Consider the following 20,021-nt stretch of genomic DNA (forward strand, 5'->3'; position numbering starts at 1 on the left):
AGTTTTATATCAGTAGCATAACAAAGTGACACGAAACACGTTCAAAGTAAGGGAGTCGGCGCGTCATGGAGTACGCTCGACCAATCACAGCCGGTCTCTAGACGGATGCGGGAAATACCTGCGCCCGCGCACTTAGGCGCTACAGACAATGCCTCTTTAATGAGATCGAGATAAAAACTCTGTGAAATTTCCTGAACCGGACTTAATTTGAAATTAGATCGATTACGAGTCAAAGACCTTGATGATCGTGTTACTGAATCAAAGACAATGCCATTGGTAGTTAGAAACGTGCCCGCATTGAATCTGTGACGTTCAAGGAACTAAGCTATCTAAAGAATTGAGTCCTAAATCTGTTGTTCTAGGAATTAAGACTTCGTTGAACTGTCCTAAAGTTATATCTACATATCTATCTAAGTACCTAATACATTTAAACGAGCAATTCTTGTATGTTTATTTATTTATTTCGGAGATCTCGGAAACAGTTAACGATTTCGGTTTAATTTGTTATGTAAGGAATTTTCCTTCGAGGGCGACCAACTGATCTAGCTTGGTCTTATTTCTGAGAAAACGCGTGTTTTCGAATGTTAGCAAAAGAAAAGAACTCCAAGCAAATTGGTTCGCCCAGGTTCTCAAACGTAAATATAGATACATTTTAATAAATTGAAAATTGAATGGTTCAACTAACGATTATAAGAACGGAACGGTACGACTAGTTTCGATCTTTTTGGAAGATTATTTTCAAAGAAAAGAAAATTTTATTTCGAGAGCGCAGCGAGCGGCGCGCCGCGTGGCAATAAGGTTTTTGACTTATAATCGTATTTGAATAGTTTCCTTTTTGTCATTTTTACCATTTTGCAAATTTAACGATCAAATCATGAGTAGACTGAATGTGGGTTTCCTCTAAACATACAATTTTGACAGTATGTGGACAATGTAATGCTACGTCTGGTCTATTCCAGATGAACTCATTTTAACAATAACAATGCTGATGATAATATATTATTGATGTTGTAATCTATACCAATTTCGGTAGCGGTGACTGCTTTTGTGTCCTAATTAGTAAAGCTCTGGTGACGCGCTCTACATTATGTGATCTGAATCCAATTTAGATTGTGAAAATTACGTGCACATTCTACTATATGAAATAAATACTCGTAATACTGAAGTTCAAAAGACTGAATTTTACTAGATCTATGAACGGAAGTACGAATATTGAAACATTACATTTTTTTATTGACTGAAAGTTTTAAATCTCGAAGTATTAGGTACATACCACCTAAATACAATAATCCCGAAGATATATATCTAAATTTGATGAAACTATTACGTAGATTAATAACTTAATTTGGTTTTAGCCGTTTCGCCGGCCGCTGCCGCAGTCCATTCGCTTCGCTCGCACGACTCGCGCGCCGTAGCCTCAATTTTACCTAACACTCCTCCTCGCGTTTCTCATCCTTGTAGCAAATTTTTCCTAAGCCCAAAATGACACAGAATGATATTTGAGATGGTATCACAGAATAATTATGGTACCTATCTAAGTGCAATGTTACACAAACTGACTAACTTCTCTTGTCTCAACGCTTGTTAATTATGTTTATATTTTTTTTCCAATGGGCGTTTTCAGAAAAAAATATTGAAATTACTTTTTTATACATTTGGATGAAATTTCGTTTTCCTACTCAGAATCAGGAGCACTTTCAATTGTAATAGGAGAAAAAAAGTGTCCCAAGATTTTTTATTCCATTACGTTACCGTTTTCATACACGTTTCTGTGGCGGTAGTGTAAATAACACAAAATTATATAAAAAACCGGGGACACTTTTTTTCCTATTGCAATCGAAAGTGCTCCTGATTCTGAGTAGGAGAACGAACTTTCATCCAAATGTATAAAAAAAGTAATTTCAACAACTTTTTCTGAAAACGCCCCAATAAGAGTTTACTTATATACGTACTACACACTAATATCCACTAGAACGAGTATCTGGACAGCGCGCTGTAATAATGATAGTGAGATGAGTTTACAACTAATCTATTTCTTATCTGCGCTACAAAAAACACTTAATCGAAGTGATCATTCGACAAAATCGATCTGCGAGTACATTAATTTTGCTAGACGTATACATAATCTAATGAAATGACCGTAGTCCGCCGTATTGTCTAACGCGCTGGACTCTTTCTACCCTCATCTTATACCGTGTGACAGAAACAAGTGGTGAAAACGATTGTGATTGCAAGCGTGTTACACAATAAGGCCTAGTTTCTAGTCAATCGTAAATGACATAGTCCATCGAATAATACTAATACCGCTGAATAGTACCTACTGATAGGTACCCCTATCATGATGATGTGCTGCCCAATAGCAAACTAAGACGCATCCCTTTCTTAATAATAGTTTCTCACACAGCTATTTATTTTTATATACAACGCCGAATAGCAATTCATCCTTGTGCTGAGGCTCTGTCTTATTAATCACGTACCGTAAACCGCCGTTCCAGAATACAGCCCCTGTTGTCTAATTGTAACGATGGCCGCTGCCAATGTGATGAAACGTCGAGATAATTTAAACAGTAATTGTCTTTACTCACGGCTTTCCTCGCGTAAATTGCCACAGTTCTGATATTCCAGGATTTTACTGAATTTCTGTGGGAATTTCCAAAATTCACATCATGGTCCTCATTGCACGTGCAATCGAGCAAAATTTCATGTCTCTAGATTTTTTGAACTTTACGTGAATTCCGGAGAAATATCGGGATAAAAAGAATCCAATGCGTTATTTCGAAAGTGCAGCTATCGACATGCCAAATTTCAGTCAAAACCGTCCCAGCTTTTATAACGCCAAGGAATAAAAAGCGTACGCACCCATACATTCATACAAACTTTCACATTTATAAAATTAGTGGGATTCTATCGTGCTCTACGTGCCCGCTCATAAAAATATGGTAATATATTTTACAGCTGTATTAATCACCATATAATATAATCAAGTTCATCTTATCTATTAAACACGGCTATGTTTGCATGACTCGCTGAACCACAAAACGCTTTTACCGGCACGCCTGATTGAGATAAAATATTGCACTATAGGGTTAATTTACGATTCTAGATAGTTGTTGATTGTAGGCTAAAAATTCACCATGACTTTCATTTTTTTACCGAACTATAAATAAATAAATAAAATACCATGAGACAATTTAACACCCACTCCCAATGTAAACAAAGCTTGTACCTACTTACTACTAAGGGGGATTAAACCAGGGACCACAAAGCTTCATAGTAATTTATTAGTAATTTTGATAAATATTACAGATGTTTAAAATTTACTTTAATCATCAAACAATGTGTACTTAATCTGGTACATTAAGCAGTAATTCTTAGCGTCGATTTATCCTTTAGTACACGAGTACTCACGAGGCCATAAGCATCACTTAAGCACGTGTGACAATAAGACAATTTACTTGAACCAAACCACATCCAAAAGCCAGTTGAGTTACACTAATGCAAATCGATCAGCCTCCGCAGTATTACAATACGTTGTATTACAGTGTAGCTATAATGGCCCATTGAAGGCGTCCGTACGCTTGATTACACGCATGTCCGATACAATAATAAATATAAATATAATAAATATATCACGGGACAATTCACACCAATTGACCTAATCCCAAAGTAAGCTTAGCAAAGCTTGTGTTATGGGTACTAAGCAACGGATAAATATAATTAAAGTAGGTACAACAATGAAAGTAGGTACTTTGATCCCACCTGTCATCGGTAAGTAATTACTGCTTAATAGGCAAATGCACAAGGAAATATAGTTTACCTAACAAATTAACCTTCGATGTTACAAAGTGTGGTTGTAGGTACAGTCAAGGGCAGAGATTTCGACACGGCCAAAGTTGCAAAAATATGTATCTATCTATCCATCTATAGCAGCCCTTGTTGCGTCCGTCTTCGAACGTAGGCCTCCTCTTCACGTTTCCACGTCTGTCTGTCCCCTGCCACCTTCATCCAGTTAATGCCGGCTTGCTGCCGAATGTCATTCGTCCATCTCTTAGAAGGACTTCCTCTACCGCGGGTCTCCACTCCAGTATTCCTCGCACCCAGCGGCAGTGATCCATTCTGGCTATGTGTCCTGCCCATCTCCATCTCAAAATAATGTATACACGGCCTTAATGTTAAGTGCATAAAGTCGTGTATACATATTTTTGTAACTTTGGACGTGTCGATATCTTTGCCCTTGACTGTACGATAGGTACGATACGAGTAGGCGAATAAAGTAAATAGATAGCAGGAAACTAGCGTGGCACTGTAACTAATAACTCGATTCCCACCGGGTTACCTAAATTTTTTAATGATGAAGCTTGCGTACACTAAATGCATCCGCAGACATTTTACTCCACTCTACGTACTGATAGACCGCAAAGTGAGTGAAAGGGGCAGGCGCATCGTAGGGTGAGCATGATCTCAAAAAAAAGTTTTAAAATGTGCCATGTTTCGATTGAAGATGATTTGTCCATAAAAGGAGTGAAGTCGAATAAGTAGCCAAGCCAAAAGGTGGATGGATATAAGATAACGAGTACTTAGTAATATTCTACTAAATTGGAGAACTTGGCCGTTATTGCTATAAACTGAAACTCAAGAAAACGGGAAGTACGAATTAGTAACGGTGAATCCTACAATAGGTACTTTAAAATGGCGCAAGTCGTATGGAAACAAACAAAAGGGTAGATTTTTTTTTATCCCGAAGAATTGCTTGATAACGATAAATAAATTTTTCACAAACAAAGTCGCGGGCAATAGCTAATAAAATGTATATTATGTATCTTCAAACACATTTAAAACTTCCTATTGTTGTGAAGAATATGCTAAATATTATGTAAACATTTGACAAGCGATGGTATGAGTAGGTAGGTAATGAAGAAACTCCCAAAGTAGCTGCGAATTTAATAGCATGTCACTTCAACTTTCTTTTATACATTTGACGACGTATTCATGACGTTGAAATGACATGTCATACGGTACTCAACGCTATGTACCGTGGGTGATTGGTAAAGGGAATGTTTTAATAAAGTCTCTTGTCATCAAAACCTGTCTAGTCTAACCTATAGGTTTAATAATATTTAGTACGTTATACATTATTATTATAATACTATACTTAATGCTAGTAGTGTCATCTCATTCAATTTCAACCAATAGGTACAGACGTTTCGTAGACGTAACTCTGCTAGTCACTCACTACCTACAAGTTCAATTTTTTCTAGCCAGCCCGAAAAAAATTGGTGCATAGAAAAGAAGCAAAAAGCGACAAATATTTTGTTACTAAATAAAACTACTCCTTTTAACTTATTATAAATTGTAATTTCAGGACTCAAGATGTGTGAACAACGTCTGCCACGGCAGCATGATCGACATACCCGGTCGCGGCAACACGCCCCGCCCGGTAAACGAAGTCTATATCGAGGCAGAGAGGTTCCTGAGGGAGTACTACGCTTCTATACGCAGGTACTTAAAAGAACTTTGCATATTATCTAATTTAACAATACTCGACCTTGTACAGTCACCAGCACCAAATCTGACACAACAAGCGTGCATAAATATCTGATACGACTATTTCTAGAGCCGGAAGGAGGTGTCAGATATTTTTGCACGCTCCGCTGTGGCAGATATTAATGCTGGTGACTGTACACTCACCAACAACGACTCTACTTCTAGGGCCGGTTGGACGTGTCAGATATTTTTGCACGCTCCGCTGTGGCAGATATTAATCCAGGTGATTGTAACTACGTGACAAACTCATTAGATTTAACATGATTAGTGAGTATTTCTCAAAAAGTTGTTCCGTCACGAAATTGACAAGAAATCAGTTTTGTCAAAAAATTATTAACACTAAGGACGATATCATAAAGCATAAACTGCATAAAACATCCAAAATTTTTGACGTCAGGAAAACGTCACGAAATTTTGTGACGAAAATATCGTAATTTTGTAACTACATCGAAAATTTCTATTGAATCCAACAACAAAAGATAATCTGACTTTTTATCACCTTTACCACTATGTTTTTTAAACACAATTATTACTTATATTTTGTGTTGAAATAGCGTCAGATTTTTTTTTTGATAATTAGTCAATTTAAAAATTGAAAAGGGGCAACTTTTTGAGAAATAGTCTACTATTTATGACGAAATCAATAGGTCACTTAAAAAAGAAGATCAGTTAAAAATAAGTATAAATAAGTTGTTGTACTATCTAATTAGAAATCTATTTGATGCCTGACCCAACAAGGTACGTTTTCACAGTAAGTATCATAATGAATTCTCTTGTCAAGCAATGCGATGTCACCATGAGTTTTACTTTGAAACCTTACTACAACAGTGCCCTTAGTGTAAGTATTCGGTTACAAAATACGTCTCCATCCGATTTGTATGGAAACACGAACATCGCAAACGTTCCGCTAGAGGCGCTGTTCCTGTTACCATATAAATTGAGATTTAAACGCGAACGCGATCGAGACGTATTTTGTAACCGAAAACTTACACTAAGGGTACAGGGCACTATTCGGTCGGTGTGGTTATCATCAGTTTCATACACAGACAGTATATCTGTAACATCATCGCCTTTTAATAGTAAGATAAAATATGCTGATACTGTAAAATAATACTCATAAAAAAAGATTACAATTGTAAAATTTGTGTCAAAAACTGGACACTTGATTCAAAAGCATTTAAAATTAATTAGTATCATAAATTACCACTTTATTGTCCGGTAAAGGTACTTTCCGGATTCATTCTCTAAGGCGGAAGCATTCTGCGGTCATTGGATTATCTATTTACCTTATTAAAGTACCTACTAATATTATTTCGCTTTAATTGTTTTCCTGACTAATTGCCTTTACTACTAATTGAATAAACATTTTAATTTTCCTTCTATTCATGACCATAATAGTTAATTCCTATGTATGTACCTACGAGTATATGATTTTATTTTGGATTATTCTCTGAAGGAACAATTGCGTTTTTTTGTACTCCAATATGTATTATTCGCAGCAGTCCCTTCAAAGGAACAAGCGAAAGGACTGTTGCCTACAACGAATAATCCAAATTTTTAACTCTTTATGGAGAAAATGTTAAATTCAACTTTAAAGTTCAATAAAATGTTCGTATTTTGCATTTCTTATTCAAAACAGAGCAGCTAAAAGGTATTAGCAAAAACATAAAACAAATAAGACGAGTTAAACGTAGCGGAAAGCCAGAATGCTAATGGCACTATAGATACTTTTCAAACATTAAAAGTACCCTCATTTGGCCAATATGGTTTTTCAACTTATGGAATTAAACTGAAAAGTTTGTTTTACAAAGTGGTATTTTTATAGAGAGAACTCAGAAGCTCACAGTGCCAGGCTGAAGGAAGTCAAGAGTGAGCTGGAGAAAAGAGGGTCATATGACCTGACTTATACTGAACTGGTATTTGGCACCAAGCTGGCGTGGCGCAATGCTTCGCGGTGCATCGGGCGGATACAGTGGAAGAAATTACAGGTTAGTTTAACATCTCAGTCTTTATACGTTCCGCTGCTGGGCATAGCCTCCTCTCAAAGGGCTTGGGCTGTGCGGGTCTAGTGCATCCAGCATCACACATCATAGAATTGCCTCGCAGCTATGCGCAAGTTTCCTCACGATGTTTTCCTTCATCATAAAACTCGCGGTAAATTCCAAATGTAATTTCGTACATGAATTTCGAAAAACTCAGAGGTCCGAGTTTGAACCCACGATCTTCTTGCTTGAGAGGACATAGATTACCTAAATCACTAATCCACCACGGCTTGGCAGTAATAGTGACAAATATTTGTCTCTAACGCAACTCTAAACGGTTTTTGTTTAGACCATAAATACACCATGCCACTTAAAATTAACTTAAACATACGTTAGTCTCTTTCAAAGTTTTGAGTAGTAATCAGATACATAATTAGCAAAGGGCAGCTAATTATTAATCCAGGCAACCCTTAGGTAGCAACGAGTTCCCGTGGGAAACCCCGGACCGCAGGGCACACCGCAAATCATGGTGGAGTCAACTGATATATGAAGCCGGCATCTCATAATAGCACGCTAGCGAGGTTAAATTAACTTGCCCACTTACACCCTGTTTCACCATTCTCTGAGTTCCTGTTCTTATGTGACAGATATCTACGATGCTTTCTTTGTTTATTTTCTTTGTCTAAACAGAGACGTCATTATACATCTGTTTTAACAGGAACTTAATGTTTTTAGAGTGTACTGTGGCAGCCTTCACAAAATTTAGTACCTAATTCTTTCCATGAGCACAACGCAGTATTATTTGTAAAACCCAATTTTGTACCAATCAAACATGAAAACGACGGATTTTCGAGTTTCTGAATATCACTGTAACGAGTTTAACTTAGTAGCATAACATGATCGATTAAAATCAATTGTCAAATAAGTAAATAACTAAAGATAAATGCAAATTTGTTTTAAAAGTGTGTCGCCATTTTTCCTCGTCAGTGTGTACATTAAAACAGTTAATGCCTAGCTTTATTATTGAGCCTTCCATTTTGAGGAGTTTTTGCTTCAATCACGAATATAATTCAACAAGCAGATTGTGTGTACATTCTTTGAGTTAACCGCAAAGAACACATGTAAAGTTTTAATTAGGATTACAAAGTTAAAGACCAGTGACAACTTATAACGAGACTGAGATGGGACACCATTAGGTACATTACGTCTCGAGTCAGACGAAAATTTAAACATTCCGTATTGTGGCTTGCCTGAGGATGTGAAACGGTTTAAAGTTTATCTTTACATGGTATTTTTATAAAAACTTTTTAACACATTCGCTGCCAGTTTGAAACTCGAGTCTTCTTCATGTGCCGCGCCGTAAACTCACAAATGCGTTCAAAAGGCTGCAAAATCATTTTCAACATAAAAATATATTAGCGGCACAAGAAAAAAGTCTTCACTACTTTTAAAAATCCTACACCCTAAAATCGATATTTTTTCTGAGTGAGCTTTTATTTATGAACATTTCAAGGGTCAATTGCGTTACATACGAAAACCGTAATTTGATTGCGATCACGAGCGTTAGAAACGTCAGGCAATACGGCCTCTGGTTCCATGGTGGCTCATGAATTGAAGTCCTTGACCATACAATACGTATCTATGAAAATCCAGTATTGGCAAAGCCCTGCTCGTAAGCAGGGTGTACGTAATATGGGGTCATTTTAGATTGGCTATTGACATGAAATAAGATTTTCATACCTATTTTTCTTATTGGACTGGACGTGCTATACTCGTAAAAACCTTCATAATCAATTTCAAGTTTCTAAGATAGCTAAAAATACTCTATAGATTTTGTTTCCCCGGCAATTTGTATGGAAACACCTTGTTTAATGACTATCTTTTGATTGACGGAGCAGGTAGGTCTGAGTGTTCATATTTCAGCTTGATACCTCCTCGCGTTCCTGAAAAAAGGTCCTGACAGACAGATGGACCGACAAAAAGTGATCATATAAGTATAGTTTATAAACTACTTCATATTCATGTTAGTGAAAATATTTTTTTATCCAGGTTTTCGACTGCCGAGAAGTAACCACCGCGAAGGGCATGTTCGAGGCTCTTTGTACTCACATCAAATACGGAACAAATAAAGGAAATATTCGGTAAGATCTCTATTCATTGGACTCAATGTCAGTCCCCACAAATCACTTCAAACATCTAAGGAGCCGAACAGGGCCAGATCATGATAAAACGACGCAGTATCGAGATAAAATATGAGATACCGATATTAATCATATTTATAGTCCCGCCTTCTTACATCATCGTATTGGGATAAATGACTTGCAGATCAGTATTGTTGGCAAGGGTATAACCCATTAATTAAAAAGTTCAGTAAAAGTTCTTCAATTCCAAGGTCGTTTATACGATGAATTGCTCATTCAAGAAATACTACCACATACGAGTACAACACAGAAATCCCCTCAAGGATAAGACTTCAGGGATATTTCCTTTTTGTACGGTAGAGATTTTTTTTCACTACTGCTATTAGTAATTAGTGATATTAATACACTACACTGTGGGGGATTCCTATGTCCAAAAGTGAACGACCTACGGATGTATGATGATGATGGTGATGGTGACGTTATTTGCTTAACCCATAATAAGGTAGAGGCGATTTAGCAACCACTTGCATTGAGTTGGAAACTGAACCTTATCAACTTTGTAATTAGTCACAATTTTCATTGTAAAAAATACTAAAAAGAAGAAAAAACAAGTCTAGTGGGCTAGAACTTTGTTAAGTAGCTAACTTAAAGTTCAACAGTCGGAACCACAGAATCTGTGGCACGTCGGGACCCATTAGGTAAGAATTTTTGAGCGTCACGATTTAAATGGGTCCCGACTATTGAACTTTAAGTTTGCTACTTAACAAAGTTCTAGCCCACTAGACTTCTTTTTTTCTTCTTTTTATTAGTATTTTTTAAGGCAGACGGGTTTTATGATTTTTATATTTATTGTTTTTAATGAAAATGAAAATGGTACATTAAAATGATTATAACCCATATATATTTCGAATGGGCTAATTATTACCTTTCATTTGATACCCCACTCTATGTTTGAATAAAAAACATTTTTTGAAAACTTACAATATGGCGTCAAAAATCCGCCATTTTTATTTTTTAAGAATTTCATGTACCCAGTGTCCCTTACGTCATTAAGACGAATCCAATGACGTATCATTTATCAAAATCGGTTCAGCTGTTGAGTAGTTACGAGAGGACATAGGAATAGACATACATACATACATACATACTTACATACATACCTACATACATACATACGCGTCAAACACATAACCCTCCTTCTTCGCAGTCGGGTAAAAATACGACTAGCTTTAAAGATATTCTTTGTCAGGTATATATTCGATAGCTGCTTTTGATTCTGTGGTAGTATGCTCCAGTAAATCAAAAAAGTAAAAGGGTTAACTTTACAATCCTTACTTTCCGTAGATCGGCAATCACCGTATTCCCGCAACGTACAGATGGCAAGCATGACTACAGGATATGGAACTCGCAGCTGGTTAGCTATGCTGGATACAGACAACCCGATGGCTCCACTCTGGGTGACCCGAACTACATCGAATTCACACAGGTGAGAATCTAATTAACAACCAATAGGCAATTAATTAGAGGCGGGTATGCAAATCGAAAATCGGGTTTCGGATGATTTGAGCTAATTTTAAAGGTGCTAATGATATATAGGCATGGAAAAATATACTGTAATGGGGTGCAGGTGTACAACCATACCTTACGGGCAAACTTCTTTGGTCACGGCTGCCTTCAGTCAATTTTACTGCGCACGAGCATTTTTACCTACACATTCTTACGCGATTAATAATACGGTCGATCGTGTTCGGTATTAGCACTAAGAGAGATCCGTGTTTACGACGGCAGTTGCTAGTTGCTGTAACTATGCTTGTAGGTCGAGTATCTAGACACGCGCCGCGTGTCTGCCAAGTTCGAGCTAACAGAACTATGTATAATTGCAAGTGTGTAATTTTACACCGTGTGGTGTCGAGTTAGAATTACACCTCTCCATTTCTTCCATGGATGTCTTAAGAGGCGACTACGGATATAGGTTAAGGTATACCGTAGGCGACAGGCTAGCAACTTGTCACTATTGTACCGTTTTTGTCAAACTTTTTGTTAAAAGTGGCTCCGAAACGGTAACGTTTCGTGTGCTCTGCCTACCCCATTTGGGAATACAGGCGTGATGTTTGAATTTATGTGTGTGTGTAATTTTACCCAAACCATTTGGAGCCACTTTTGACCCCCTCATAACTCAAAAACTATTTCACATATACATGTCAAATTTGGCTCATTTATTGAAACTTGTGAGATAGATAGATTTCAACGACCAGATGGCCTAGTCGTTAGGGAACCTGACTACGAAACTTGAGGTCCTGGGTTCGATTCCCGTGTCGGGGCAGATATTTGTATGAAGAATACGAATGTTTGTTCTCGGGTCTTGGGTGTTTAATATGTATTTAAGTATGTATCTATCTATATAATTATATTTATCCGTTGCTTAGTACCTATAACACAAGCTTTGCTAAGCTTACTTTGGGACTAGGTCAATTGGTGTGAATTGTCCCGTGATATTTATTTATTATTATTATATATAAATGTGCTTCTAAATTTCATAAATATACCTACCTCAAACGGTTATTTAGATATTAACATCCAAAAATCGTCATTTTTACCACTGACTTACCTATAGATCAAAATTCTAACCCAGTTCCAGATGACCTATAAAGTTCAAATTTGGCATCCACATAGGTAATTGGTAGAATACAAAGAAAAATTTTATCATTGTATTATAATTTTTAAATTAAATTATTTCTGTACATAAAGTAACGTAAGAACCTAACTGAATAATGTGACATGTATTTTTTTTAATTTTATGAATAAATTAATATGAATATAAATAATGATATCCCATCAAAACATAAATGTGAAATGAGACCCAATTTCGATACTATGATATAATATATGCCTTGATTGTTGACTTTAAAGACAAAAGAAGTGAGATCTAATGGATGCCAAGTTCGTCTATTTTATATTCAAGCCTAACGTTGGACTTTGCTAGTTTCATGTTTATAACCTTCGCAAGTTGTAAAGCTGTAAGTTCTTATTTTATTCTACCGACAATTTGGCTTGCTGGTAGAAACTAGCCATCGATCATAGGGATCTTCCATAACTGCTTTAGTAGGTACTTAATAATAATTCTTATATGAGAACTAGCCAAGTCCTAAGGATAGGCTTCAATATACTATCATAAATTATAAGGAGAATTGTTATAAAATAATTTATATTGTTTATAAATAAATTTTACATTCATGTTTTGATGGTAAAGTGTACTCCTAAAGAATGGATCGATGTCGTCCCAGATACGACAGCTATTGACGAATGTAGGTAGCACAACATAAATTTTCAGTGCGCTTTTTAAGGAGAGCTAACAAAATGAACCCTTCCTCTTTCTCATCATAGATGCCAATGATTTTATGTTCTTGATGTCTTAGGTCGGTGTGCGAATGCTGCGTGCAAACCTACAGGACTGTCGAGCCATCTCCTCAGTTCAAATTACGAATTTAACATGGTCCTTCGAATCAGATATGAACTAGTAACCTATGGATACAGAGAGCAACTATGGTAGCTGGTTGACGATTACTATTGTATTGTTTTGTCTAGATTTGCATGAGACTTGGATGGAAGCCAGAAAGAACACAGTGGGACATTCTGCCACTAGTGCTGCAAGCCGATGGCAAAGAGCCGGAATTCTTCGAGATACCCAGTGACATCGTAATGCAAGTCCGACTAGAGCACCCCAAGTAAGAATTTTAACTGTGAGGTTCTACGCAATTACCTCGCTATTAAATAAATTAATTACTAACAACTAATGGTATTTTTAAAACCAATAACCACGGCTATAGCAAGTGTATGGATGGGTTTCAATGTTCTTTAGACTACTAACTTACTTTGTAACAAAACCTTTGATTTTGTTGTCGACTCCAAATTGTCTATGCCGTTCGCGTGACCTTTTCAATATGGTGAATAAAACATACGTCGAAACAATTCATTATGACAAAGACCATTAACACTCGTCGTCGACGGTTGCCATACTAGATATTTTATTGTAATAAGTAGGAAGATACAGCCCAAATATGAATAGCCCTGGCATTAAACGCCCATGAGTAATAGTACTTAATTATACGTATTATGTGCTATCAATGATCGTGTATTGACGAAAAACGTCATTGTTTTCATGGGTGGTGTCGTTACAGCGTTTTATTATGTGACGATGTCCCACACAGTAGAATATGACGTTTAGATGACTAACAGGAAATTTTGTGGTTAATAAAATAAATTTTATTAGGTGTGGCGTGACGAAAACAGGTTTGACTTAAATGTAGGCGAGATTCTGGGAAACCATTTACCTTTACTTGCCCGAATTTAACTTGCCATACCAACGTTTGCCATAAAATATAATATAAATATAAATGCAGTTTTTTTGCTCACTCACAATATTGGATATAGACGCGTGTCTATAATTTACTGGAGTTGTGAGTCACGCGTCTGATTTTCTTATCTTAAACATAGTGCCACAGATTTCGATTTGACCAACTTCATCGCAAATGTAGGAACCCATGTCGTAAATGGTTACACTAGACCTAATCCTTTCTCGAATCAACGTTAGCCACAAATGACTACAATAACGTTGTAAAGGGGGCATTCCTGGTTCCCCGCAACGCAGATTGCTATAGCGCTATGCAGTGACCACATTAAATACTCTCTGCTGCAGGAATGCTATACATTCACTTACATCAGCCACTGAAAACGGACTGCTTATTCCATTCAAATTTTAATCCAAAGAATGTTATAGCAGAATAAAGTAAGATAGTGTAGCATCGGGTTTACGGTCGCATAAAATTTAAGGTATCCTACGTGAGACATACGTTGCCGAGATAGTTTCTTACGTCACCTCGGTATAATATCCAAGGTGTATTGACACCAGCGAAATGATTTCAAAAATTGAATCACGTTTTTAGTTTAGCTATAAGAGATTTTTATATTGTTGCAAAAGTTTTCTATGTAAACACAACTACAAATAGTAGATTGTACAACAAGAGCATAAAATGAACCATTTTACCCTAGACTTTCAGATTGTCACCCTAGCCGGTATGGCGAGGGTGGATAGCCACGTCGAGGGGAAAATGGGTTTAATTTTGGAGTTTTACACTGCTTTTCACTTCGATTGCGAGGATATGAAATAGTAAAGCAACAGTGGAAATAATTCACTTATTTGACATGACTGTTTTTAATGTTACCCATACAGACCCAATCATAGAAAGTATGTGTGTGTCAACCTATATGTGTCCTTTCATAACACATCTATTTCCTTCAGATTCGACTGGTTCAAAGAGTTGGGTCTGCAGTGGTACGCTTTGCCAGCGGTCGCTAACATGAGCATGGACTGTGGAGGCATAGAGTTCACCGCTACGGCCTTCAACGGGTGGTACATGGCCACTGAGATTGCCTGCCGAAACTTGTGCGATACCAACCGACTCAACATGATTCAAGTAACTTTTCAACTTTAAGGTTATAAAGAGACGGCTAGACCAAATGCAATGGGAATTAAGTAGCACACAGAGACGTGCTTTTGAAATAGCTAACAAACCAAGTTTTTTTGTAACGAAAAATAATTTTTGATTGCCAGACATACTTTGCACCTACTGTTTTATGCGCCAGATGCGTCAAACCAACTTGACTAACGGGAATCCAACCAACCCGGGACGATGGAAATCGTAATTGGTTGCGAACGCCAACAGTGGTGTGTAGTGCCATCTATCTATCTATCTATTGCAGCTATCAGCAGTCATGAGTTCTATCAGCAATAGCCATAGTTAGCCATAGCCATAAGAGGTGCAGGCTTAAATTTTGTCCGGCAAATCTTGTCCTATTCGGATAATCTTTACCACACCACACGACACTATTGGCGAATACAATGAAATGATTACGAACCGGCTGGGCTTTTTGGCCTAACTCTAATTTTACAAATTACACCATTATTATCCCGTGAAGATATCTAGTGGCACTAACTACGTCTGAAACTAGAATTCTGTCTAGTAAAACAAATGACCAAATTAAACCAAAATTATTAGGTGTGTTGTTCAATTATCGTATTGTATTAAAAAAAATACGATTCTTTGCAGAAAATAGGAGAGAAAATGGGTCTCGATACATCGACGGTAGTGACTCTGTGGAAAGATCAGGCGTTGGTGGAAATAAATATTGCTGTACTGCACAGCTTCCATAGAGACAATGTGACTATTGTCGACCACCACTCCGCTTCCGAACAGTTTATGAAGCATTTAGAAAACGAAACGAAACTCAGGTGCGTAACACTGCTTTTCACTCAAGTGGCATTTTATGACATGATATGGATTCTTGTGATCCGAAACAAATGTTTTTTTTACCACCCTTGTACTACAATCTACTATTACTACAACAAACGCAGACAACATTTTTTAAACTTAGAGCATTATCTGCCAAGAACGCATATATTACGCGTTTTCGTCACTTTTACTTGATACCACTGTCATAGTTTGACAGTCATTTGAACGCACATGTGCGTTTGTGGCACCTGTAGAATTCTTGAGTCTGACAGTTTTTGTGACTTACCTTTTTTTTCGGTTTTAGAGGAGGATGTCCCACTGACTGGGTATGGGTTGTCCCTCCCATGTCGTCGTCTCTCACGCCGGTGTTTCATCAAGAACTGGCTTTGTACTATATGAAGCCTTCTTATGATTATCAAGTAAGTTTCTGCCTACGTCTAATACTGTCCGAGCTAAAAGGACCAAGGTTTTATTTGGCTAAAAGTAAAGCTGGTAAGTTGAGCCATTTGTTCTGGGAAAAATAACAACTGGCTATCCTGAGTTTAAAACCCCTGCGTTTATTTTATTATTTGTAATGAATTATTGCGACAAAATTTTATATTCTAATTTTTTTGCGTAGCCACCTGCATGGAAAAACTACAAATGGCCTCAATCTGGCGAAAAAACCGAACACAGAAAGTTCCACTTCAAGCAGATAGCCCGCGCCGTCAAATTCACGTCCAAACTGTACAGCAGGGCCCTCTCGCGGCGAGTCAAAGCCACTATACTCTACGCCACCGAGACCGGCAAATCAGAATCTTACGCCAAAGAACTAGAAACCGTCTTCAATCACGCTTTCAATGCACAAGTAAGTTAATAACGTCTCTTGATTCAAAAATAAAAGATTATTTATAATGAACAAGCTGTTCTTCAATTAATTCACAATATTTTAGCTGGTAGTTGGGTTAATTTGAGTGAATTTCAAATGTGGCTGATAAATATTTAACCTTCTGTGAGGCTCTGAAAAAGAATTGAAATAAAGAAGTCATTCACAGCAGACGAAATTATGTTTCTTGTTTCGCTATGTATCCATACGTGTACTCTCTAATCCATGAAGGGCTACGGGTTGTTTCGAAACAAGTCGAGTATTTTGAACCTGATGTACCTACCTCTTATTTCAATGCTACGATTATACCTACATCATCATCATGTCATATGTCAGCCAAAAGACGTCCAATGCTGGACATAGGTCTCCCCCAAGGCTCTCCACTCAGACCGGTCTTGTGCTTTCCGCATCCACCGCGATCCCGCGATCTTAAATAACCAGGTCGCAGGACATCTTGAATTAGTATGGTCTAATGTTTTTTACAGGTTTATTGCATGGATAAATACGACATGTTCTCTATTGAGCACGAGATGTTCATACTCATTGTGACTTCAACATTCGGCAATGGAGAGGCCCCGACAAACGGAGCGGTTAGTGTTTTTTTAATTCTACTTCTTGATCTTTACTAATCATGTTTGCTTTATTTTATTCCTACTGTTTGTTGTATTTTTTGTTGATTTCTTCTTTTTTGTTATCAGGAATTCGGTGAACATCTTTTTAAAATGTTAAATATGGAACACCAACATGATGGTCACGCGCACACCGCTGACCTGAGTTCTAGGTAGGTATTTATTTCATTTTTATTTGTTTCGTATTATTATAAGTGTATTGTGTTTAATTTATATTGTTATTTCAGTTATAGGACACCAACTCCGAAGTCGTTGATGAGGACCAATAGCGTGGTGGTACACTCGAGCACCAACAAAAGACAACTTGAGCGATTGGAATCCTGCAGAAGTTAGTAGTTTCATTTATTGAAATATGTTTAATAAGCATACATCGTTATCGCGGGGGCAAAAACGATTTGACAGTACTGAAAGATTATGACAAATAAGCATAACAGAAGTGACACTTAAATGGAGCAACATTTTATGCCTACGAGTTCAGAACTTATTAACTTTATTTCTAACATCAGACCTCCATACTTGACTTGATTAATAATACATACTTAAAAAGATTAACTACGCAATCGCAACGCAAACTCTTCAGTCACTTTTCCTATTTGACATTGTCATATATTAATTATTCGTAATAATAATTGTGTTCACGCCATAATTACAGAGTGCTTTAAAAAATGGCGCGAAGAAAAAAACGTGCGATGAATTTTTGGAAGTTAAAGATAAGGATTACAGGCTCGCGATACAAAATTATATTGCTCTAAGTGCAACGTTAGTTTCCGTCAAACAAAATCTTCTGTGGAACGACATTTCAACTCGCAATTTTAACTTCATAGATGCTTAGAATTTGTAGGCAGAATATATCCGTTTTACTAAATAGACATTATGTTGTATTTATTCTTTAACCGATTTGTTTTTGCTCCCGCGATAACGATGTGTGAATAAGGAGCTGGACACAGCAGTATTTCCCACAATGCAATGATACACAGAGCCCGTAATAAGGGCCCCCTACCTCAAGAGATACCCTCAACACTCCTCTACCTTAATACGTGAATAATTTTTGTTGTCAATATAATTCACTTTTTTACGTAGCAACGGGGCACCAGTCATTGGTGTTACTGTCCATTGCGATACTAAAGTGTTCAGCTAATTTGAGCTTGATTCTACTGGGCGATTATCACATTTCCAGCAGTATTTGGTTCTAACTTAAATAAATGTTTAACAGGTAATGCCGTAGCATCATCAATCGAAAACATGGGTCCTTTAAGCAATGTTAGCTTCGCAGTATTCGGTTTAGGGTCCAGTGCGTACCCAAAATTCGCTAACTATGCCAAAACATCGATAAAGTTCTGGGAGAATTAGGAGGAGAAAGAATCATGGAATTAGGGACTGGTGATGAAATGCTGGGCAAGAGCAAGAATTCCGTAATTGGTCGTCTAAAGTTTTCCAGGTAAGGACCTACAGAATAAAATTAGTCAACAAGTTTAAATCAGCTAAGCACAATTGTCTTAGTGCGTAATAGCCCAGCAAGTCTTTTCATATTTTAAAAGACTCGTACAATGTTATAATCAACCTTACTCCCATAAAAATATGTATAGCCTCACTTCACTTTCTATCCCGTGGTATATATAAATCATGGTGTTAACTAAACAAAGTGCTAATCTGTAATACTCAAGTCACTTTTGAAGTAAGTCTGCTTAATATAAAGTGCTCTAGTTATTTATACTATGCTTTGTTTGTCAGACTGTCATTGTACAGTTAAATAGATAATAGTTATACTTAATTAACCGTACAGAACTCTAATTAAACTCTAATTAAATTAAATAATTTAAATGCCACATAAGACATTAAGTTTTAAAGGTAATAAATTATGATTGCAGTCGGCTTGTGAAACTTTCTGTGTGGAAGAAACAATGATAAATGACGCAGAAACGCTCTAACTAAATCACCGCTGACAGAGGAAACCGTCAGATTTTCTAAACCATCGGTAAATATAAGTCTCAAGAAGCTTTGGCAGCATCGTACAAGAAGAAAGTAGTCGCGTGTAAAGTGAAGAAAAACAAGCGCTTAGGAGACGTCACTGAAGATCGCGAAACCGTCTTTGTAGATATGCAACCATCGGTAAGTCGACAAGTTGAATTGTTCACAATTTAATAAGGAGTTATAAATGCGAGTAATTACCTTTTTTATCGTGATTTATCGCAGGAAGAAGTTCAATACGACCCAGGAGATCATGTTGGAGTGATGCCTGCTAATCGTGAAGAAGTAGTTGAGTCTGTATTGGAAAGACTGAAAGAAAAGATGTCGATACACCCTTGCAATTGCAAATAATAAAAGAAACTCTTTCACCTTTAGGTAAGAAAAATGTCTCACCAAATTAAATTGATAAAAAAAGCAATAAAATCCGTTTCACATTATAATTCTTATTTTTTTAAAGGTTCTTCAAGACCTGGGAAAAGCATGAGCTTACCACCTGTTTCGATCCGTGATCTATTTACTAGATTCTTGGATATTACAACGCCTCCTTCAATAAACATTTTAAAATATCTAGCCAGTGCCTGTAGCGAAAAAGATCAAGCTGA

At 36.9% G+C, this 20,021-nt stretch overlaps 1 pseudogene; it reads left to right on the forward strand.

The window, feature by feature from the left end:
- Positions 1-20,021, forward strand: part of LOC141428286 (nitric oxide synthase-like) — a 72,916-nt pseudogene that overhangs the window by 23,182 nt on the left and 29,713 nt on the right.

The sequence above is a fragment of the Choristoneura fumiferana genome, chromosome 5, assembly GCF_025370935.1.
Source record: "Choristoneura fumiferana chromosome 5, NRCan_CFum_1, whole genome shotgun sequence".
NCBI classification, from domain to species: domain Eukaryota; kingdom Metazoa; phylum Arthropoda; class Insecta; order Lepidoptera; family Tortricidae; genus Choristoneura; species Choristoneura fumiferana.